The sequence below is a fragment of the Pseudophryne corroboree genome, chromosome 1 (assembly GCF_028390025.1).
Source record: "Pseudophryne corroboree isolate aPseCor3 chromosome 1, aPseCor3.hap2, whole genome shotgun sequence".
In the NCBI taxonomy this organism is placed as follows: Eukaryota; Metazoa; Chordata; class Amphibia; order Anura; family Myobatrachidae; genus Pseudophryne; species Pseudophryne corroboree.
The window spans coordinates 556,290,975-556,316,007 of record NC_086444.1 but is presented as its reverse complement, the minus strand read 5'-3'; the positions used below and the strand labels follow the sequence as shown (position 1 = coordinate 556,316,007).

The window sequence follows — 25,033 nt, the reverse complement described above, 5'->3', positions numbered from 1 at the left end:
TATCAACACAAAAACCAGATCTAACTAGCTTGGCTACCTAACAAACATTGAACCCGCCTACCTAACTACTCCCTATTGGATAATGTTTAATTGACATAACTCAAACACCTATTAAAAATTACCAACACAAAAAACCAGCTCTAACTAGCTTAGCTACATAACAAACAGGGTGCTTCTTATATTCACTCTGTCCTATACAGTCTCTCTTTCTTTTTAATGTCTCTTCTAACTGTAAATTGAACTATACTGTGAATTGCCAGAGACACTTGCTCCATAATATTTACCTGTAAATTGTAACGTTCCACGTGATACTTACCCCGAGTGTCGCAATAATAATAAACAACATTCATAAATATATAGGTCAGTGGTTCTCAAACTTTTTTGAATCATGGCACGCTAGAGAATCAGATTTTTTTTCACGCCACCCCTAGGCCAAAAGTTCTTTATTGAGAAATTTAGAAGAAATATTAAATTAAGTAAATTGTGTTTACATGTCATCTTTAAGTTCAACTGTGTGGTGAGGGATAAGATTTGCTTCTGTTTGTCCATATATTTTATGACTGGCAGACACCAGCACTGGCTTTGCCTATTACATTAACCATAAATAATTAGAATTGGTCCTGGACCACCAACCTGAGGCACACCTGCAAGGGTCCCGTGCATACAGTTTGAGAACCACTGATATAGGTAATAGTTCCCGCATCTCAGATCTTAGATATTTGAAATTGTAATTACTGTACATCCTCAGTTCTCTAAATGTTTTGCAAAGCATTTTGATACAAGAAACCGATGACAGATAAATTATATTTAGGAAAAATGATATACAGTTATATAATGTAATTTGTAGACTGTCTGCCATGTCTAAAGCTAGAAGGAAAATTGGTTTGCAGAAGACTCTTGTGTGGGTGCACTCTTATGTTGATTTGTATTATGAAGATATTAAAACATAACTTTTATTAGCTAATTAATTTAAGAAAATATCCACATTTAACCACACTTAATCAGTAAAATATACTGGTATCCATATGTATACATATGACTCCACCCACCAACATCTCTGAAAAGTGCCACATAATAAATGGTGTGGCTGATCAGAGTAGAAGGGCTAGGGTGAGTGCTAAAAATAATCAATCAATTGAGTAATTGATAGGAAAATTTTGGAAATGTTCTGGTTAGTCTATACTGATAGACTTATCGGGGGATGCAGACACTATAGCTCTGCACCCTGATCCCATCCAAAAAGCACAAGCTCAGCTTGTGTTAATGAGACCTGCAAGGGTCAATGGACTGGACTATTATAAGGAGTATGGATCCTAATTGATGGTATCAAGACTTATCAATTTTAAAGTCTCAGGGAAAGATGGACCTTGAGAGAAATATTCAGTGTAGACATATAAAGAGATGATGAGGAAGTGATAAAAAGGAGAAAAGAAAAGAGAAGGAAAGAGTGGTGATCCTGCTGTTGGTGTAAAGTCAAGACAGGTCATGAATTACAACACCGGGTATTCTCTGAGGGTCCCCCTCACAGATACTGACCCAGCCCACCATCGTTTTGCTTCCAAGATCGGACGAGATCGGGCTCTGTCGGTGGGGTATGGTAGTAATTTCTTTGGCCCAATCTGGCCAACTCACCAATGAGAGTACACCTTGGGGAGAATTCAGCTCAGAACAAAAGTTTTTGCGGATCTACTGTCTATGTTAGGCACAGGATTGACCCCGTGGATCATAAATGAGAGTCCGCGGATATGGATATATGGAAAGTGGAAGAGGAGAAGAAAGAAAGAAGGGGAAGGGAGAAAAAAGAAGAAAGAGGGAAAAAGGGAAGACAGAAAAAAATAGGTGAAATAAAGGCGTACCAGATGTCAGCACATGATATTATGCCGGCACTGTGCCGATTGAGGTTGTAATGCATAAGACAAAATGATTAGCAATATAAAATATGTTAGGCCATCACCCTCTTTCCAGGCACAACAAAGCAAAGAGGGGGCACACAGGCCCTGATAAATGCTATTAACCCAATTTCTCACACATAAATACACGTTGCATATCAGAACAGGATTGTCTGGAAAAAGGTTATTAGAACCAGGCAAATTCAGTATCCATAGACACTGGTGGCTGAAGGAAAATAAATGGTAAATAAATCCTGAAAATAACAGTCTCTGCCCAGATCCCTGGGTCACCCTCAATGGAATCAAATGGGTACAAATGTGAAACTGAAAATCTATATTGGACAGCCTCCTGGAGAAAAATACTGATTGAAAAATGACTGATAAGTGCTGATCGGGTATCTGTCCAGAAAAATGTCCAAATGCCTGCGTGCCTCAGTTGTAAATGAGTTGGGAGTTAATATGAATCTAAATTGTGGGGAAATCAGATGTCTACATCAGTGCCATAGTTATTGCTGCACAAGGTCTGTTGTCTGGGTAAACAATATACCGGTCCCTGCCCAGGTCCCTGGGTCAGTCTGGGGTTAACAGGATCTGAAGCTGCTCCTCATGTCCATGGTCCACGCTGGAAAATGCGTTTCACCCATCCTGCGGGCTTGTTCACTTCCAATGCTGCTGGTTCAAATGAAAAACTCGGGATTTAAATACCCGTTTAATTGGTCCTCAGCCAATGGCTGTAGTGCACTTAATTCCCTGGTTAATACTCAAGCCTCCGCTGTGCTCAGCGGAAATGAGGTAATGTGTCAGGTTGCTAGGCAACCTTAGCTGAGTGCCTTGCTACGGGAGAACTACGAGGGGAAATAACTGCTGGCCCTCTCATACTTATCTAGCTGGCTAATACAGTCGGAGTCTACGTTGTATCCTTGCGGCGCAAGAACATACTGATGAGATACCTATTAATACTACGGGTATCGTGGCCCCTGCTGTCTGTGATGGCGCTAGGTCATATCCGAGTGTCGAGTATGGACTTAAAGTTATGATGTCCCGTTACTAGGCAACTGGGCGTCCTGGGGGCGTGATATCCGGCTGTCGGTTCTTTGTAGAGCTCGGCGTCATGTTGCTAGGTAACAACGCTACGTCATATCCGAGTGTCGAGTATGGACTTGGGGTTATGGCGTCCCGTTACTAGGCAAATGGGCGTCCTGGGGGCGTGATGTCCGGCTGTCGGATCTAGGTAGAGCTCAGCGTCACGTTGCTAGGTAACAAGGTGCCGTGATTAGTTGGTCTGTGTTTGGCTGATACATCATAACCGATTGGCCAGCAGTTATTTCCCCTCGTAGTTCTCCCGTAGCAAGGCACTCAGCTAAGGTTGCCTAGCAACCTGACACATTACCTCATTTCCGCTGAGCACAGCGGAGGCTTGAGTATTAACCAGGGAATTAAGTGCACTACAGCCATTGGCTGGGGACCAATTAAACGGGTATTTAAATCCCGAGTTTTTCATTTGAACCAGCAGCATTGGAAGTGAACAAGCCCGCAGGACGGGTGAAACGCGTTTTCCAGCGTGGACCATGGACAGGAGGAGCAGCTTCAGATCCTGTTAACCCCAGACTGACCCAGGGACCTGGGCAGGGACCGGTATATTGTATACCCAGACAACAGACCTTGTGCAGCAATAACTATGGCACTGATGTAGACATCTGATTTCCCCACAATTTAGATTCATATTAACTCCCAACTCATTTACAACTGAGGCACGCAGGCATTTGGACATTTTTCTGGACAGATACCCGATCAGCACTTATCAGTCATTTTTCAATCAGTATTTTTCTCCAGGAGGCTGTCCAATATAGATTTTCAGTTTCACATTTGTACTAGAGATGAGCGGGTTCGGTTCCTCGGAATCCGAACCCCCCCGAACTTCAGCCTTTTTACACGGGTCCGAGGCAGACTCGGATCTTCCCGCCTTGCTCGGCTAACCCGAGCGCGCCCGAACGTCATCATCCCGCTGTCGGATTCTCGCGAGGCTCGTATTCTATTGCGAGACTCGGATTCTATATAAGGAGCCGCGCGTCGCCGCCATTTTCACACGTGCATTGAGATTGATAGGGAGAGGACGTGGCTGGCGTCCTCTCCGTTAGAATAGATAGAGACACTTGAGTTGATTACTTAGTACTTTTGGGGAGCATTAGGAGTACTCAGAGTGCAGAGTTTTGCTGATAGTTAGTTACTAGTGACTGACCACTTTATTATTTAATATAATCCGTTCTCTGCCTGAAAAAAAACGATACACAGTCACATACCATATCTGTGCTCAGCCTCAGTGTGCTGCATGATTGATAATATCATCTATGTATATCTGACTGTGCTGAGTGCTCACTGCTCACACAGCTGAATTGTGGGGGAGACTGGGGTGCAGTTATAGCAGGAGTACAGTGCACACTTTTGCTGCCAGTGTGACTGACCAGTGACCACCAGTATATTGTCTGCCTGAAAAAGTTAAACACTCCTGTGGTGTTTTTTTTATTTATTCTATAAATGCATTCTGCTGACAGTGTCCAGCAGGTCCGTCATTCATTATATTATATAAATATTTACCTGCAGTAGTGTTATATTTTTTTTGTTCATCTCTATCATCTTTATCATCTCTATATTAGCAGACGCAGTACGGTAGTCCACGGCTGTAGCTACCTCTGTGTCGTCAGTGCTCGTCATAATTGTATACCTACCTGTGGTGGGGTTTTTTTTTCTATCTTCTTCATACTAGTAGTTTAGGAGTCTGCTGACAGTGTCCAGCAGGTCCGTCATTATATTATATATACCTGCAGTAGTGATATATATATTTTTTTATATCATTATCATCTCTATACTAGCAGACGCAGTACGGTAGTCCACGGCTGTGGCTACCTCTGTGTCGTCAGTGCTCGTCCATAATTGTATACCTACCTGTGGTGGGGTTTTTTTTTCTATCTTCTTCATACTAGTAGTTTAGGAGTCTGCTGACAGTGTCCAGCAGGTCCGTCATTATATTATATATACCTGCAGTAGTGATATATATATATTTTTTATATCATTATCATCTTTATACTAGCAGACGCAGTACGGTAGTCCACGGCTGTAGCTACCTCTGTGTCGTCAGTGCTCGTCCATAATTGTATACCTACCTGTGGTGGGGTTTTTTTTTTTTCTATCTTCTTCATACTAGTAGTTTAGGAGTCTGCTGACAGTGTCCAGCAGGTCCGTCATTATATTATATATACCTGCAGTAGTGATATACATATATTTTTTATATCATTATCATCTCTATATTAGCAGATGCAGTACGGTAGTCCACGGCTGTGGCTACCTCTGTGTCGTCAGTGCTCGTCCATAATTGTATACCTACCTGTGGTGGTTTTTTTTTTTCTATCTTCTTCATACTAGTAGTTTAGGAGTCTGCTGACAGTGTCCAGCAGGTCCGTCATTATATTATATATACCTGCAGTAGTGATATATATATATTTTTTATATCATTATCATCTCTATACTAGCAGACGCAGTACGGTAGTCCACGGCTGTAGCTACCTCTGTGTCATCAGTCACTCGTCATCCATAAGTATACTAGTATCCATCCATCTCCATTGTTTACCTGAGGTGCCTTTTAGTTGTGCCTATTAAAATATGGAGAACAAAAATGTTGAGGTTCCAAAAATAGGGAAAGATCAAGATCCACTTCCACCTCGTGCTGAAGCTGCTGCCACTAGTCATGGCCGAGACGATGAAATTCCATCAACGTCGTCTGCCAAGGCCGATGCCCAATGTCATAGTACAGAGCATGTAAAATCCAAAACACAAAATATCAGTAAAAAAAGGACTCAAAAATCTAAAATAAAATCGTCGGAGGAGAAGCGTAAACTTGCCAATATGCCATTTACCACAAAGAGTGGCAAGGAACGGCTGAGGCCCTGGCCTATGTTCATGGCTAGTGGTTCAGCTTCACATGAGGATGGAAGCACTCAGCCTCTCGCTAGAAAAATGAAAAGACTTAAGCTGGCAAAAGCACAGCAAAGAACTGTGCGTTCTTCGAAATCACAAATCCACAAGGAGAGTCCAATTGTGTCGGTTGCGATGCCTGACCTTCCCAACACTGGACGTGAAGAGCATGCGCCTTCCACCATTTGCACGCCCCCTGCAAGTGCTGGAAGGAGCACCCGCAGTCCAGTTCCTGATAGTCAGATTGAAGATGTCAGTGTTGAAGTACACCAGGATGAGGAGGATATGGGTGTTGCTGGCGCTGGGGAGGAAATTGACAAGGAGGATTCTGATGGTGAGGTGGTTTGTTTAAGTCAGGCACCCGGGGAGACACCTGTTGTCCGTGGGAGGAATATGGCCATTGACATGCCTGGTGAAAATACCAAAAAAATCAGCTCTTCGGTGTGGAAGTATTTCAACAGAAATGCGGACAACAGGTGTCAAGCCGTGTGTTGCCTTTGTCAAGCTGTAATAAGTAGGGGTAAGGACGTTAACCACCTCGGAACATCCTCCCTTATACGTCACCTGCAGCGCATTCATCATAAGTCAGTGACAAGTTCAAAAACTTTGGGCGACAGCGGAAGCAGTCCACTGACCAGTAAATCCCTTCCTCTTGTAACCAAGCTCACGCAAACCACCCCACCAACTCCCTCAGTGTCAATTTCCTCCTTCCCCAGGAATGCCAATAGTCCTGCAGGCCATGTCACTGGCAATTCTGACGAGTCCTCTCCTGCCTGGGATTCCTCCAATGCATCCTTGAGTGTAACGCCTACTGCTGCTGGCGCTGCTGTTGTTGCTGCTGGGAGTCGATGGTCATCCCAGAGGGGAAGTCGTAAGACCACTTTTACTACTTCCACCAAGCAATTGACTGTCCAACAGTCCTTTGCGAGGAAGATGAAATATCACAGCAGTCACCCTGCTGCAAAGCGGATAACTGAGGCCTTGGCATCCTGGGCGGTGAGAAACGTGGTTCCGGTATCCATCATTACTGCAGAGCCAACTATAGACTTGATTGAGGTACTGTGTCCCCGGTACCAAATACCATCTAGGTTCCATTTCTCTAGGCAGGCGATACCGAAAATGTACACAGACCTCAGAAAAAGACTCACCAGTGTCCTAAAAAATGCAGTTGTACCCAATGTCCACTTAACCACGGACATGTGGACAAGTGGAGCAGGGCAGACTGAGGACTGTATGACTGTGACAGCCCACTGGGTAGATGTATTGACTCCCGCCGCAAGAACAGCAGCGGCGGCACCAGTAGCAGCATCTCGCAAACGCCAACTCTTTCCTAGGCAGGCTACGCTTTGTATCACCACTTTCCAGAATACGCACACAGCTAAAAACCTCTTACGGCAACTGAGGAAGATCATCGCAGAATGGCTTACCCCAATTGGACTCTCCTGTGGATTTGTGGCATCGGACAACGCCAGCAATATTGTGTGTGCATTAAATATGGGCAAATTCCAGCACGTCCCATGTTTTGCACATACCTTGAATTTGGTGGTGCAGAATTATTTAAAAAACGAGAGGGGCGTGCAAGAGATGCTGTCGGTGGCCAGAAGAATTGCGGGACACTTTCGGCGTACAGGCACCACGTACAGAAGACTGGAGCAACACCAAAAACGCCTGAACCTGCCCTGCCATCATCTGAAGCAAGAAGTGGTAACGAGGTGGAATTCAACCCTCTATATGGTTCAGAGGTTGGAGGAGCAGCAAAAGGCCATTCAAGCCTATACAACTGACCACGATATAGGAGGTGGAATGCACCTGTCTCAAGCGCAGTGGAGAATGATTTCAACGTTGTGCAAGGTTCTGCAACCTTTTGAACTTGCCACACGTGAAGTCAGTTCAGACACTGCCAGCCTGAGTCAGGTCATTCCCCTCATCAGGCTTTTGCAGAAGAAGCTGGAGACATTAAAGGAGGAGCTAACACTGAGCGATTCCGCTAGGCATGTGGGACTTGTGGATGGAGCCCTTAATTCGCTTAACAAGGATTCACGGGTGGTCAATCTGTTGAAATCAGAGCACTACATTTTGGCCACCGTGCTCGATCCTAGATTTAAAACCTACGTTGTATCTCTCTTTCCGGCAGACACAAGTCTGCAGGGGTTCAAAGAACTGCTGGTGAGAAAATTGTCAAGTCAAGCGGAACGCGACCTGTCAACATCTCCTCCTTCACATTCTCCCGCAACTGGGGGTGCGAGGAAAAGGCTCAGAATTCCGAGCCCACCCGCTGGCGGTGATGCAGGGCAGTCTGGAGCGACTGCTGATGCTGACATCTGGTCCGGACTGAAGGACCTGACAACGATTACGGACATGTCGTCTACTGTCACTGCATATGATTCTCTCACCATTGAAAGAATGGTGGAGGATTATATGAGTGACCGCATCCAAGTAGGCACGTCAGACAGTCCGTACGTATACTGGCAGGAAAAAGAGGCAATTTGGAGGCCCTTGCACAAACTGGCTTTATTCTACCTAAGTTGCCCTCCCACAAGTGTGTACTCCGAAAGAGTGTTTAGTGCCGTCGCTCACCTTGTCAGCAATCGGCGTACGAGGTTACTTCCAGAAAATGTGGAGAAGATGATGTTCATTAAAATGAATTATAATCAATTCCTCCATGGAGACATTCACCAGCAGCAATTGCCTCCACAAAGTACACAGGGAGCTGTGATGGTGGATTCCAGTGGGGACGAATTGATAATCTGTGAGGAGGGGGATGTACACGGTGATGAATCGGAGGATGATGATGAGGTGGACATCTTGCCTCTGTAGAGCCAGTTTGTGCAAGGAGAGATTAATTGCTTCTTTTTTGGTGGGGGTCCAAACCAACCCGTCATTTCAGTCACAGTCGTGTGGCAGACCCTGTCACTGAAATGATGGGTTGGTTAAAGTGTGCATGTCCTGTTTATACAACATAAGGGTGGGTGGGAGGGCCCAAGGACAATTCCATCTTGCACCTCTTTTTTCTTTCATTTTTCTTTGCGTCATGTGCTGTTTGGGGAGTATTTTTTGGAAGGGCCATCCGGCCTGACACTGCAGTGCCACTCCTAGATGGGCCAGGTGTTTGTGTCGGCCACTAGGGTCGCTGAGCTTAGTCACACAGCTACCTCATTGCGCCTCTTTTTTTCTTTGCGTCATGTGCTGTTTGGGGAGTGTTTTTTGGAAGGGCCATCCTGCGTGACACTGCAGTGCCACTCCTAGATGGGCCAGGTGTTTGTGTCGGCCACTAGGGTCGCTGAGCTTAGTCACACAGCTACCTCATTGCGCCTCTTTTTTTCTTTGCGTCATGTGCTGTTTGGGGAGTGTTTTTTGGAAGGGCCATCCTGCGTGACACTGCAGTGCCACTCCTAGATGGGCCAGGTGTTTGTGTCGGCCACTTGGGTCGCTGAGCTTAGTCATCCAGCGACCTCGGTGCAAATTTTAGGACTAAAAATAATATTGTGAGGTGTGAGGTGTTCAGAATAGACTGAAAATGAGTGGAAATTATGGTTATTGAGGTTAATAATACTTTGGGATCAAAATGACCCCCAAATTCTATGATTTAAGCTGTTTTTTAGGGTTTTTTTTAAAAAAACACCCGAATCCAAAACACACCCGAGTCCGACCAAAAAAATTCGGTGAGGTTTTGCCAAAACGCGTTCGAACCCAAAACACGGCCACGGAACCGAACACAAAACCAAAACACAAAACCCGAAAAATTTCCGGTGCACATCTCTAATTTGTACCCATTTGATTCCATTGAGGGTGACCCAGGGATCTGGGCAGAGACTGTTATTTTCAGGATTTATTTACCATTTATTTTCCTTCAGCCACCAGTGTCTATGGATACTGAATTTGCCAGGTTCAAATAACCTTTTTCCAGACAATCCTGTTCTGATATGCAACGTGTATTTATGTGTGAGAAATTGGGTTAATAGCATTTATCAGGGCCTGTGTGCCCCCTCTTTGCTTTGTTGTGCCTGGAAAGAGGGTGATGGCCTAACATATTTTATATTGCTAATCATTTTGTCTTATGCATTACAACCTCAATCGGCACAGTGCCGGCATAATATCATGTGCTGACATCTGGTATGCCTTTATTTCACCTATTTTTTTCTGTCCCCCCTTTTTCCGTCTTTCTTCTTTTTTCTCCCTTCCCCTTTTTTCTTTCTTCTCCTCTTCCACTTTCCATATATCCATATCCGCGGACTCTCATTTATGATCCACGGGGTCAATCCTGTGCCTAGCATAGACAGTAGATCCGCAAAAACTTTTGTTCTGAGCTGAATTCTCCCCAAGGTGTACTCTCATTGGTGAGTTGGCCAGATTGTGCCTAAGAAATTACTACCATACCCCACCGACAGAGCCCGATCTCGTCCGATCTTGGAAGCAAAACGGTGGTGGGCTGGGTCAGTATCTGTGAGGGGGACCCTCAGAGAATACCCGGTGTTGTAATTCATGACCTGTCTTGACTTTACACCAACAGCAGGATCACCACTCTTTCCTTCTCTTTTCTTTTCTCCTTTTTATCACTTCCTCATCATCTCTTTATATGTCTACACTGAATATTTCTCTCAAGGTCCATCTTTCCCTGAGACTTTAAAATTGATAAGTCTTGATACCATCAATTAGGATCCATACTCCTTATAATAGTCCAGTCCATTGACCCTTGCAGGTCTCATTAACACAAGCTGAGCTTGTGCTGGTTGGATGGGATCAGGGTGCAGAGCTATAGTGTCTGCATCCCCCGATAAGTCTATCGGTATAGACTAACCAGAACATTTCCAAAATTTTCCTATCAATTACTCAATTGATTGATTATTTTTAGCACTCACCCTAGCCCTTCTACTCTGATCAGCCACACCATTTATTATGTGGCACTTTTCAGAGATGTTGGTGGGTGGAGTCATATGTATACATATGGATACCAGTATATTTTACTGATTAAGTGTGGTTAAATGTGGATATTTTCTTAAATTAATTAGCTAATAAAAGTTATGTTTTAATATCTTCATAATACAAATCAAGATAAGAGTGCACCCACACAAGAGTCTTCTGCAAACCAATTTTCCTTCAAGTTTTTCTCTGACTCTGGGTGCACCACCAGGTTCAAATAATAGGAATTAATCCTGTACATTGTATTTCATTCTGATACTACATAATTTTGTCTGAATCCTTTGGACTGGTGCGGAATCACACCCTTCTTTGTGAGATACTTTGTCTTTCTGACCAATTGGTCAGTTTCCGATTACAGCACAGTCAAACTATTGATCGTCAAATCACATATTACCAATTTGCGAAACGTTTTTCTCAAGGTAATTACTTATTCACCTTTACATCCACCTAACACCACACTCCTAGACATGACCTCCTTCTCACTCAAGTCTGAACTCTCAAGATGTAGGAATACTGAAGGTTTCGAGGATCTTTTCTCTGAAACGGAGGATACTGAAAGGACCCCAACAGATTGGGAAAGCCCCTTATCCAAACTTCACAAAACCCTACAAAGGAGGATCAGTTTAAACCGGGACATTACCACACTGCAGAACTACACCCAACACAAGATAGTACCCAGGGGCCTGAGACCTAAAATCTTCCCCTCCTTTCCGCTAGCAACGGCCAGCCTCAAAGGTGAATGGGAGGCGGCTCTTCTAAAATGTTCCAGTGATCTGTTACATATACTGATTAAACATGATACCCTGATCTTAGATCAGGTAGAGAAAGAAATAGAAGAACTAGGCAAAAATCTTGAAAAATGGGAAAAAGACTTTTGAGAAACTGAAAAAGGATCTGGAAACATATGAAAGTGGTATTAGAGACCGTAAAAGGAACAAACTACAGAGGGATAAACAAGATTTCACCCAGGGTAATATTTTTAGATGGAACTCAAGACCTACAAGGAACAGGGATAGAAGACAGCCAGAAAATTCCACCTTCTCAGAATTCGAGTCTTCTATGAGTGATGACTCGGCCAGTGAACCAACAGGAGATACGCAGTTAGCATATCGTACTGAAGACCGAGAGGGTTCACCTTATTTTTTAGGCCGAGGCCAGAAACACAGAGGCAGAAACCGAAACATAGACCGACAAGGAGGGGGAGAAAGAAGAGACAGGGGAAGGAACAACAACTGGGATACTCCCAGAACATCAAGATATCCGTAACGACAGAGAAAAGTTTGCTAACCCCTCCCCCCTCGGAACACCTACAAATTATCAACTTATCAGATAGGATAATCTCCCCGGAACAAAGGAAAGTACTGAGCATGGGCTTATCCTTTTCTCCCACCAAACCATTTGATCGGTTCATGTGGGAAAAAGACCTGCGACTCTTTGGGAGGAAATTACTTCTCAAAAAATTCTTCAGTGATCGAAATTCAAGACAAGAAGAGGCCGAGGGAGACCCCAATTTAGATACGGAGGATCTGGAGATGGTGGCAATCCTAGAAGACCTACAATCGGAACAGAATCAGGAGGTAGGCCTAAGAGATCGCCCCAAGTGTAGGGCTAAGTCAACCTTCTTCCCACCAGATGTCAATAGTCCGGAAATTCGGGTCTTCCTTGATATGGTCTCAAAAGAATTTGATTTGATCAAACATCGAAGCGACCGGAAATACTACTACTTCCCCCAGAATTTGCCTCATGACGAGAGGGAAGCACTGAGGGAGGTAAGGGAATGGAAGGACGTGATAATTAAGCCATCGGACAAGGGAGGCAATATAGTGCTCTGGCCGACAGATATGTACGTGACGGAAGCACTAAGACAATTGAAACAGACTGCATGTTATAAAAGACTGCTGAGCAATCCAACTGCTCGCTTTCAGAATGAATATACCAGTCTCATTGGAGAAGTTTTGACAGCAGGTACCATTACGAAACAAGAACATGCCTACCTCTCAGTAAAAAATCCCAGAACACCAACATTCTATCTTCTCCCTAAAATGCACAAGGATCTGAAGAAACCTCCCGGGAGACCTATCATGTCAGGGAACGTAGGTCTCCTTGAACAACCTAGTCGTTTTTTGGACCTACATCTCAGAGAATATGTCCTACAATTACCTTCATACCTGAGAGATACCTCAGATCTACTTCGAAAGATCCATGATATAATATTTGAGGACGGTTTCCTACTGGTGACCTTGGACGTCGAAGCACTTTACACCAGTATTGATCATCAGGCTGGTCTAAATGCAACGAGGTCTTTCTTGGAAAACAACGAGCAAGGAGAATTTGTTGACTTTCTATATAACCTACTGGCGTTCGTCCTGGAGAAGAATTACTTTACATTCCAGGAACAATTTTATCTCCAGGTCAGGGGTACGGCTATGGGGGCAGCATGTGCGCCCACGTATGCGAACTTGTTTTTGGGTTGGTGGGAGCAAAAGTATGTTTTCACTGATACCAATGACCTTTATATGGAACATGTTATGTTGTGGCTCAGATATATAGACGATATCTTCGTTATCTGGGATGGGGAACTAACCCTCTTGATTGACTTCATCGAGCTCCTCAACAACAACGACCTCAACATAAAGCTCACGCATACCATCAGCCGGGAAAGGGTAGCCTTTCTTGATATTAATATCTTCAAATCCACTACAGGCAGCCTATCAACAGAACTTTACCAAAAAGAAACATCTACTAACAGTTTATTGTTCCAAACCAGTGCACACTTCCCACCAACGGTTGAAAACATACCGAAAGGGGAGTTCCTGAGACTCCGAAGAAATTGCTCTGAGGAAGAAGTGTTCAAGAACAAAAGCCAGGAACTATCCCGCCGTTTGCATGAGAGAGGATACAGTAAAAGATCTTTGAAACGAGCCTGTAAGGAGGTAACCAGGATACCCAAGGATACTCTTATCTTTCCAACCAAGACCCCCAGCAAACCAGGTGAAAAGATCAGATTTATTGGAACCTTCTGCCCGGAATGGAGGGAGATCAAGAAAGCTATTGAAAAACATCTTCCCATACTTCAACTTGACGAGGTCCAGGCACCAGTGATAGATACCAACATCCAAATGAGCTGGAGGAGATCAAGGAACATAAGGGATCACCTGGTTAGGAGCCATTTTCAACTCAGGACAGTCAGGTCGAATACAGTGAGAGGTACCTTTCCGTGTGGACATTGCAAAGCCTGCCCCCTGATAGCAAAAATAAACTCAATCTCAGACCGTTATGGCCAACTCATACCCATCAAACAATTCTTCAATTGCAGCACACAAGGCCTGATTTACTGCATTGAATGCAGTTGTAATTTGAGGTATGTGGGAATGACGACTCGGAAATTCAAGGAACGGATACTGGAACATGTGGGAACTTGCCGGAATGCTGCCAGTGATCTCATACGGATGCGGAAATTGACCTCGGTTGCCAGGCATTTTCACTCTTGCCATACAGACTTCTTGAAAGATCTTAAAGTCTTTGGCCTGGAAAAAGTTTAGTTAGGCATCAGAGGGGGGGACCTTACCAAAGAACTACTGAAGAAAGAAACAGAGTGGATTTTCAAACTTAACACATACAAACCAATGGGCCTCAATGAAAGCATAAATTTATAGTGCCTTTCTCTAATCTACCAAATTGACATCAACGGTTTAGGGACCAAGGTCCAATCTTTAAAACTAATCAACCCGATCATACTATATACTGCAGATGTTTCCCTCTCCCTTATATCATTTGCCAACTGCTTTACTAGTTAATACCCTAAATTAACTGTCCCATTAGATATCACCCAATACGTAGTTTTGCCAACAGTGCCTTCACCTCCCATCCCTACCCCAATACCCTCACTTTTCCCTTGACCCACATCTTGTTTTTACACTTTTTTCACATGTCCCACATGGTTTTTTCACACCATGCACTGTACACCTATAGTTTGGTCGATCGCACCTTTACGTGTTCACTAACCCTTTCCTCCCCTTTCCTTTCCTCTCCCCTTCCCTCCATTCCCCGTCCCTCTCGTTCTTCCCGTTCCCCACCAAGGTTTACTCACCATTTCTTTACACCCAACAACTAGTGGGTGTCTCACTCACTCTTATACTCATCAATAATCAATGGCTCACTAGTCCATACGTTCAGCCCACTACATAAACATCAAAAAAAGCGTATTTACCCACACTTCACGTTTCCGAATACACACAATTGTCCTTGTGGGTAATTCAGGCACTGTATAGGCCAAAACTGAGTAGACCTTTTAGTCATACGAAATAGTCCTCATATTTCGGAATAATCCATTTCAGTTAACCTAATTAATCAATCTAAACTACCCCCTTGTTGGCCCTAGGGACCAATAAACCTTTATCTGGAATTAGAATAAGACAGGGACAGTCGTAGTCATGTCATCTAACCCTTTTCACCCATTACTCACTGTCATTTCGCAGCAACACATCTAGGGTGGGGCGCAAATCAGGTTAATTAAATTTAATAAATATAATCCAATCGCAGATACAACCAAATTCCTCCCCAGTAGCAGCTTTTATAATACACCTAGCCCTTCTAAATCCTAACTAGACAGCCGGTCAGAACACAATACACCGGCAGAGAAATGAATAACATTTCCAACATGGAGATATTTATTAGTGCGCTTGCCAACCTAATTTATATGGGGAAGGTAATCAGTATTTGCTATGCTTATTAGCCAAAGACTGACTAATCTACCCATGGTGCCGAGTTGCCCAGCAACGTGACGCTAAGCTTCACCTAGATCCGACAGCCGGACACTATGCCCACAGGACGCCCAGTTGCCTAGCAACGAGACGCCCCAACTTTAAGATCTTATCCACCAATCGGTTATGTTGTATCAGCCAAACATAGACCAACTAATCACGGCGCCTTGTTACCTAGCAACGTGACGCTGAGCTCTACCTAGATCCGACAGCCGGACATCACGCCCCCAGGACGCCCATTTGCCTAGTAACGGAACGCCATAACCCCAAGTCCATACTCGACACTCGGATATGACGTAGCGTTGTTACCTAGCAACGTTACGCCGAGCTCTACCCAGATCCGACAGCCGGATATCACGCCCCCAGGATGCCCAGTTGCCTAGTAACGGGACGTCATAACTTTAAGTCCATACTCGACACTCGGATATGACCTAGCGCCATCACAGACAGCAGGGGCCACGATACCCGTAGTATTAATAGGTATCTCATCAGTATGTTCTTGCGCCGCAAGGATACAACGTAGACTCCGACTGTATTAGCCAGCTAGATAAGTATGAGAGGGCCAGCAGTTATTTCCCCTCGTAGTTCTCCCGTAGCAAGGCACTCAGCTAAGGTTGCCTAGCAACCTGACACATTACCTCATTTCCGCTGAGCACAGCGGAGGCTTGAGTATTAACCAGGGAATTAAGTGCACTACAGCCATTGGCTGAGGACCAATTAAATGGGTATTTAAATCCCGAGTTTTTCATTCGAACCAGCAGCATTGGAAGTGAACAAGCCCGCAGGATGGGTGAAACGCGTTTTCCAGCGTGGACCATGGACATGAGGAGCAGCTTCAGATCCTGTTAACCCCAGACTGACCCAGTGACCTGGGCAGGGACCGGTATATTGTTTACCCAGACAACAGACCTTGTGCAGCAATAACTATGGCACTGATGTAGACATCTGATTTCCCCACAATTTAGATTCATATTAACTCCCAACTCATTTACAACTGAGGCACGCAGGCATTTGGACATTTTTCTGGACAGATACCCGATCAGCACTTATCAGTCATTTTTCAATCAGTATTTTTCTCCAGGAGGCTGTCCAATATAGATTTTCAGTTTCACATTTGTACCCATTTGATTCCCTTGAGGGTGACCCAGGGATCTGGGCAGAGACTGTTATTTTCAGGATTTATTTACCATTTATTTTCCTTCAGCCACCAGTGTCTATGGATACTGAATTTGCCTGGTTCTAATAGCCTTTTTCCAGACAATCCTGTTCTGATATGCAACGTGTATTTATGTGTGAGAAATTGGGTTAATAGCATTTATCAGGGCCTGTGTGCCCCCTCTTTGCTTTGTTGTGCCTGGAAAGAGGGTGATGGCCTAACATATTTTATATTGCTAATCATTTTGTCTTATGCATTACAACCTCAATCGGCACAGTGTCGGCATAATATCATGTGCTGACATCTGGTACGCCTTTATTTCACCTATTTTTTTCTGTCCCCCCTTTTTCCCTCTTTCTTCTTTTTTCTCCCTTCCCCTTTTTTCTTTCTTCTCCTCTTCCACTTTCCATATATCCATATCCGCAGACTCTCATTTATGATCCACGGGGTCAATCCTGTGCCTAACATAGACAGTAGATCCGCAAAAACTTTTGTTCTGAGCTGAATTCTCCCCAAGGTGTACTCACATTGGTGAGTTGGCCAGATTGGGCCTAAGAAATTACTACCATACCCCACCGACAGAGCCCGATCTCGTCCGATCTTGGAAGCAAAACAGTGGTGGGCTGGGTCAGTATCTGTGAGGGGGACCCTCAGAGAATACCCGGTGTTGTAATTCATGACCTGTCTTGACTTTACACCAACAGCAGGATCACCACTCTTTCCTTCTCTTTTCTTTTCTCCTTTTTATCACTTCCTCATCATCTCTTTATATGTTTACACTGAATATTTCTCTCAAGGTCCATCTTTCCCTGAGACTTTAAAATTGATAAGTCTTGATACCATCAATTAGGATCCTTACTCCTTATAAAAGTCCAGTCCATTGACCCTTGCAGGTCTCATTAACACAAGCTGAGCTTGTGCTGGTTGGAAGGGATCAGGGTGCAGAGCTATAGTGTCTGCATCCCCCGATAAGTCTATCAGTATAGACTAACCAGAACATTTCCAAAATTTTCCTATCAATTACTCAATTGATTGATTATTTTTAGCACTCACCCTAGCCCTTCTACTCTGATCAGCCACACCATTTATTATGTGGTACTTTTCAGAGATGTTGGTGGGTGGAGTCATATGTATACATATGGATACCAGTATATTTTACTGATTAAGTGTGGTTAAATGTGGATATTTTCTTAAATTAATTAGCTAATAAAAGTTATGTTTTAATATCTTCATAATACAAATCAACATAAGAGTGCACCCACACAAGAGTCTTCTGCAAACCAATTTTCCTTCAAGTTTTTCTCTGACTCTGGGTGCACCACCAGGTTCAAATAATAGGAATTAATCCTGTACATTGTATTTCATTCTGGTACTACATAATTTTGCCTGAATCCTTTGGACTGGTGCGGAATCACACCCTTCTTTGTGAGATACTATGTCTAAAGCTAGGTAAACACTGTGCTGTTATGGATGAGTACCTGGAACTCAGGGAAGTATGCAACAACTGGGAAGTTCCAGTACTGACAGGTAAAGCTGCAGCTAGAATTGATGTCTGCAGCAATTCATGCTCTACCCCTGACTCCGTTACCCCTCTTAGTGGTCGGACGGTGCCTGAAGTGCTAGTGTTCTTCTGCCCACAGCAGCCGCATTGAATGGGCGAATTAGGTCCGCCCAAACTCTGATGCCCCCGGTCTTATTAAGTGACAAGGCACCACCCGAGACTGCGAGTGAGTAAGGGGGAACCTAACTAACCCTGCAACACCAATGCATGAGTGATGATGAGAACAACAATGGTATTAGACATTATAAGCAAATAAACAGTGAGAGCAACAATACTCAGGGATGTTAAAGAAATAAATATAAACAAAGAACTGTTAGGGTGGATACTCCACGAAAACCTGAACACCGGCTGGTCAAGAATCGTTCAGTCAAAGTCTCCAGGTCACAGCACAACACAGGCAGGATCTCCAACGAACTGACAGGTTCACACAGAAGTAAGAACTATCACCAGCGTCTTTGGAGTGACCAGGAAGAGAATTTAAATGGTGCTGCCCCAATCACAGAAGAAATTCCTTAATTGTCAATATTGTGCAGCTGTCCTGCTGCATGTCCTTGTAACCAGCTGGGTACTCAGTTACCCAGCAACAGGGAACGCCATCTGCCTCCGGCGTCTTCGTTGCTGGGGATCCGGCGGCTCACAGCGCCCGGTGACTGCCTGTTGCTAGGCGCCGGGCGGGGACCAGGAGACTTTGCGCCCGGAATCTGCCTGTTGCTAGGTGCCGGGCGGGGACCAGAAAACCTTGCGCCCGGCATCCACCTGTTGCTAGGCGCCGGGCGGGGGTCAGCGGGAAGTGCAGCATCCCGGCTCCATGGCAACCATCGGGGCACGCGCCTCTGGGCGCTAACATGTGCAAAAATCTTGGTAAGCCAATTCTCGGCTGGATGGTCTTATTATTGCACACTGAATACAAGGCACCGCGGCCGACTGTCATTCAAAAACCAGCCGGATTGGCTTCCGACAACAGGATTGCGGCACAACATTAGTCGATCTCTCACTCACGACCAATGTGTTTTATTTGTAATAGAACAACATAATGAGCCCATGGGGAAACATATTGCATTACTAAAAGGGGGTACACACGGGAAAGATGTGTGCTGAGCGATGAGCGATCTAGCACAGACAACTCAGCACACATCTCCCCCCCCCCCCCCCGTTCAGCACACGATGTGTGCTAAGCGAGGGAGGTGGAGGGTCGCTCATTTCACCCAACAGTGAAATGAGTGATCTACTAGATTTGGCATGCATGCCAAATCTAGAGCCGGCGACAGCAACGGGCAGGGTCGCGCATCGCTGTCGATGGCGCACACAGAGCAATGTGTTCTTTATTTCTAAGCAATATAGGCAGATTGCTAAGAAATTAAGTGAACATCGCTACATGTGTACCCCCCTCCCCCCCCATACGAGGGAAATAAAATGAGGGGGGCAACATTTAATTATTTAGGGGTGATTTTGGGTGAGGAAATTACAGTATGTTTCCCCCCCAACCTAAAAATATTGTGATGCCCCTTGTCACAACCCATTCATTGTGAGTGTAAAATGTTGGATGGCATTCTCTCGAATATGTGTTAATTTGAGAGCTATGTGAGAGACATGCTTCAATTCGGAATATTCCAATAAACTGAGTTTTGTAACATTGTAAACACATCTTTGTGGACTATTTAATAATCTGTACACTTACAGTATGTAAAATTATATAGTTCAAGATAAACAAGTTTATGTAAGCTACAGACCTTCTCTCATGAATGAAATTAACAAAAAATTCATTCTGTTTTACAGACTTTAAAGCAGTGTTTGTTCTTTGGCAAAAAGGAAATAAAAGCTGGCACAGTTAGCAGAAAGAGATTGTAAAACATATCTTTAGTCACAAGACAGAAGCTAGTCAGCTGGTAAGTTAACTAAAAAAAAAATCACAACTTTAAAATCAGTCACATGGATTTATGAACATGTCTCTATTAAATAAGCATAGCTTTTAAATAATTGTATCTTGATGTTTTATGCAACAAATTCATTTTATAATCCAATATTTTTCGCTTCTATAATTGAGTATTTTTCTACATTATTGCAGCTATCACATTTCATGAAAAAAATTAAAAATTAAAAACCACTACACTTGAAAATAGATGTAATGCTGAGTAAGGCATTGTACAAGAACATAATAGTTCTAGTTACAAAATTGAATTTTAGATGGTGAAATGAATGTCAAAATGGCTGTGAAAGAGCAAACCATGTAAATTGGATCGCAGAGAAGATCTTCTTAAGCCAATGTTTCTTAATTCCCATCCTCACACATGCCCTACAGATCATGTTTTCAGGATTTCTTTATTGCTGCAGACTCATTGGATACAGCCAGCGATGGACTGGGTCTCAAATTCGGCCCAGGCACTCGTGAATGCGCGCGCGCCTCATGGGTGTGCGCCGCCACGATGTACGGGGATGTTCCGCGAGTCATGGAGGAGTGGACTCATGGCACGCCCCCATTACCATTGCTATGCTTGCTGGGGGCCGGGGCACACCACGAGTCCGGGGGCGTGGACTCACAGCACGCCCCCATTTCCATGGAGACCGGTGGGGATGGCTGAACCAAGGAGACGGGCCTCCGGATCGGCCCACCTGCCCATTGGCCCTTCTGGTCCTGCCCGGATCGGCCCACCTGCCCATTTACCCTCCTGGACCTGCCCATTGGACCTGCCCATTGGCCATTGGGCCGGATCGGCCCACCTGCCCATTGTCCCTTCTGGGACAAATTGTCCTTATGCTTATTTGTTAGCCAGGAGAGTGCCCCTTCGTCTATCTATCTATCTATCTATCTATCTATCTATCTATCTATCTATCTATCTATCTATCTATCTATCTATCTATCTATCTATCTGTCAAATAGATCTTACAGAGTGCTAGCTGACCACACCCAATAATTATATATCTAGCAGTGGATTGCTAAGATATATAAATTCCTACACTTGAATTACATATAGTAATCAATAAAAACTTCTTAATTAAAACATTGTGTATTGCTTCCTTTACTTTAATTTTTAGTGTATATATATATATATGTGTGTGTGTGTGTGTGTGTGTGTGTGTGTGTGTGTGTGTGTGTGTGTTTATATATATATATATATATACACATACACACACACACACACACACACACACACACACACACACACACACACACACACACACACTGCTTAGCACAAATGCCACTGTCTTGGAGTCTGTAAGAACAGCATTTTGTTTTATTAAATTACACATTCTTCAGAGACATGTGTCCCAGAATAGCTTAATGTGATGATAAAATTGAGGATTTTTAAAGAATTTCAATGAATAGTTCTCTCTTTCCTCAATTAAATTAAATGATTTGCTCCAGAGACGACAGCCTCATAATAGCTGCAATTTATTTGCTGCATAATTTTTAAGACACATTAGAAGAATAGTCTAAAGAATTAGTTTAAAACAGAATATTGCAATCATATAATTTAAACTACCATGAAAAAAAATTGTACAGTAAAACTGTAAACAAGCATGAACAAAATTTTTTGTGCTCACATTGTAATTTTTATTTTTTTAACATAGCCTGCCTATTTATTAAGATGATAATAAAAATGATGATTATTATTAGTGATGTGCACCGGACATTTTTCGGGTTTTGTGTTTTGGTTTTGGATTCGGTTCCACGGACGTGTTTTGGATTCGGACGCGTTTTGGCAAAACCTCACCGAAATTTTTTTGTCGGATTCGGGTGTGTTTTCGATTCGGGTGGTTTTTTTTTTTACAAAAAACCCTCAAAAACAGCTTAAATCATAGAATTTGGGGGTAATTTTGATCCCATAGTATTATTAACCTCAATAACCATAATATCCACTCATTTCCAGTCTATTCTGAACACCTCACACCTCACAATATTATTTTTAGTCCTAAAATTTGCACCGAGGTCGCTGAATGACTAAGCTAAGCAACCCAAGTGGCCGACACAAACACCTGGCCCATCTAGGAATGGCACTGCAGTGTCAGACAGGATGGCACTTAAAAAAATTGGCCCCAAACAGCACATGATGCAAAGAAAAAAAGAGGTGCACCAAGGTCGCTGTGTGACTAAGCTAAGCGACCCAAGTGGCCAACACAAACACCTGGACCATCTAGGAGTGTCACTGCAGTGTCAGACAGGATGGCAGATTTAAAAAATAGTCCCCAAACAGCACATGATGCACAGAAAAAAAGAGGTGCAATGAGGTAGCTGTGTGGCTTAGCTAAGCGACCCAAGTGGCCGACACAAACACCTGGCCCATCTAGGAGTGGCACTGCAGTGTCAGACAGGATGGCAGATTTAAAAAATAGTCCCCAAACAGCACATGATGCAAAGAAAAAAAGAGGTGTACCAAGGTCGCTGGATGGTTAAGCTAAGCGACCCAAGTGGCCGACACAAACAACTGGCCCATCTAGGAGTGGCACTGCAGTGTCAGACAGGATGGCAGATTTAAAAAATAGTCCCCAAACAGCACATGATGCAAAGAATAAAAGAGGTGCACCAAGGTCGCTGGATGGTTAAGCTAAGCGACCCAAGTGGCCGACACAAACAACTGGCCCATCTAGGAGTGGCACTGAAGTGTCAGACAGGATGGCAGATTTAAAAAATAGTCCCCAAACAGCACATGATGCAAAGATAAATTAAAGAAAAAAAGAGGTGCAAGATGGAATTGTCCTTGGGCCCTCCCACCCACCCTTATGTTGTATAAACAGGACATGCACACTTTAACAAACCCATCATTTCAGCGACAGGGTCTGCCACACGACTGTGACTGAAATGACTGGTTGGTTTGGGCCCCCACCAAAAAAGAAGCAATCAATCTCTCCTTGCACAAACTGGCTCTACAGAGGCAAGATGTCCACCTCCTCCTCATCGTCCAATTCCTCACCCCTTTAACTGTGTACATTCCCCTCCTCACAGATTATTAATTCGTCCCCACTGGAATCCACCATCTCAGGTCCCTGTGTACTTTCTGGAGGCAATTGCTGGTGAATGTCTCCACGGAGTAATTGATTATAATTCATTTTGATGAACATCATCTTCTCCACATTTTCTGGAAGTAACCTCGTACGCCGATTGCTGACAAGGTGACCGGCTGCACTAAACACTCTTTCGGACTACACACTGGAGGTGGGTCAACTTAGGTCAAAAAAAGCCAGTATGTGCAAGGGCCTCCAAATTGCCTCTTTTTCCTGCCAGTATACGTACGGACTGTCTGACGTGCCTACTTGGATGCGGTCACTCATATAATCCTCCACCAATCTTTCAATGGTGACAGAATCATATGCAGTGACAGTAGACGACATGTCAGTAATCGTTGGCAGGTCCTTCAGTCCGGACCAGATGTCAGCATTCGCTCCAGACTGCCCTGCATCACCGCCAGCGGGTGGGCTCGGAATTCTTAGCCTTTTCCTCGCAGCCCCAGTTGCGGGAGAATGTAAAGGAGGAGTTGTTGACGGGTCACGTTCCGCTTGACTTGACAATTTTCTCACCAGCAGGTCTTTGAACTTCTGCAGACTTGTGTCTGCCGGAAAGAAAGATCCAATGTAGGTTTTAAATCTAGGATCGAGCACGGTGGCCAAAATGTAGTGCTCTGATTTCAACATATTGACCACCCATGAATCCTGGTTAAGCGAATCAAGGGCTCCATCCACAAGTCCCACATGCCTAGCGGAATCACTATGTTTTAGCTCCTCCTTCAATCTCTCCAGCTTCTTCTGCAAAAGCCTGATGAGGGGAATGACCTGACTTAGGCTGGCAGTGTCTGAACTGACTTCACGTGTGACAAGTTCAAAGGGTTGCAGAACCTTGCACAACGTTGAAATCATTCTCCACTGCGCTTGAGTCAGGTGCATTCTCCCTCCTTTGCCTATATCGTAGGTAGCTGTATAGGCTTGAATGGCCTTTTGCTGCTCCTCCATCCTCTGAAGCATATAGAGGGTTGAATACCACCTCGTTACCACCTCTTGCTTCAGATGATGGCGGGGAAGGTTCAGGAGTGTTTGCTGGTGCTCCAGTCTTCGGCACGCGTTGGCTGAATGCCGAAAGTGGCCCGCAATTCTTTGGCCACCGACAGCATCTCTTGCACGCCCCAGTCGTTTTTTTTTAAATTCTGCACCACCAAATTCAATGTATGTGCAAAACATGGGACGTGCTGGAATTTGCCCACATGTAATGCACGCACAATATTGGTGGCGTTGTCCGATGTCACAAATCCCCAGGAGAGTCCAATTGGGGTAAGCCATTCTGCGATGATGTTCCTCAGTTTCCGTAAGAGGTTGTCAGCTGTGTGCCTCTTCTGGAAAGCAGTGATACAAAGCGTAGCCTGCCTAGGAATGAGTTGGCGTTTGCGAGATGCTGCTACTGGTGCCGATGCTGCTATTCTTGCTGCGGGAGGCAATACATCTACCAAGTGGGCTGTCACAATCATATAGTCCTTAGTCTGCCCTGCTCCACTTGTCCACATGTCCGTGGTTAAGTGGACATTGGGTACAACTGCATTTTTTAGGACACTGGTGACTCTTTTTCTGAGGTCTGTGTACATTCTCGGTATCGCCTGCCTAGAGAAATGGAACCTAGATGGTATTTGGTACCGGGGACACAGTACCTCAAGCAATTCTCTAGTTTCCTGTGAATTAACGGTGGATACCGGAAACACGTTTAACACCGCCCAGGCTGCCAAAGCCTGAGTTATCCGCTTTGCAGCAGGATGACTGCTGTGATATTTCATCTTCCTCGCAAAGGACTGTTGGA

At 44.3% G+C, this 25,033-nt stretch overlaps 1 long non-coding RNA gene and 1 pseudogene across 2 annotated transcripts in view; both read left to right on the top strand.

Moving 5' to 3' along the window:
* LOC134918108 (uncharacterized) overlaps positions 1-25,033 on the top strand; it is a 141,692-nt gene that overhangs the window by 8,210 nt on the left and 108,449 nt on the right. For both annotated transcript variants that reach the window (XR_010177438.1, XR_010177439.1), the window contains exon 2: positions 20,035-20,144. This is a non-coding gene — a long non-coding RNA (uncharacterized LOC134918108). The remainder of the gene's footprint in view (positions 1-20,034; positions 20,145-25,033) is intronic.
* Positions 10,222-10,340, top strand: LOC134950655 (5S ribosomal RNA; annotated as a pseudogene).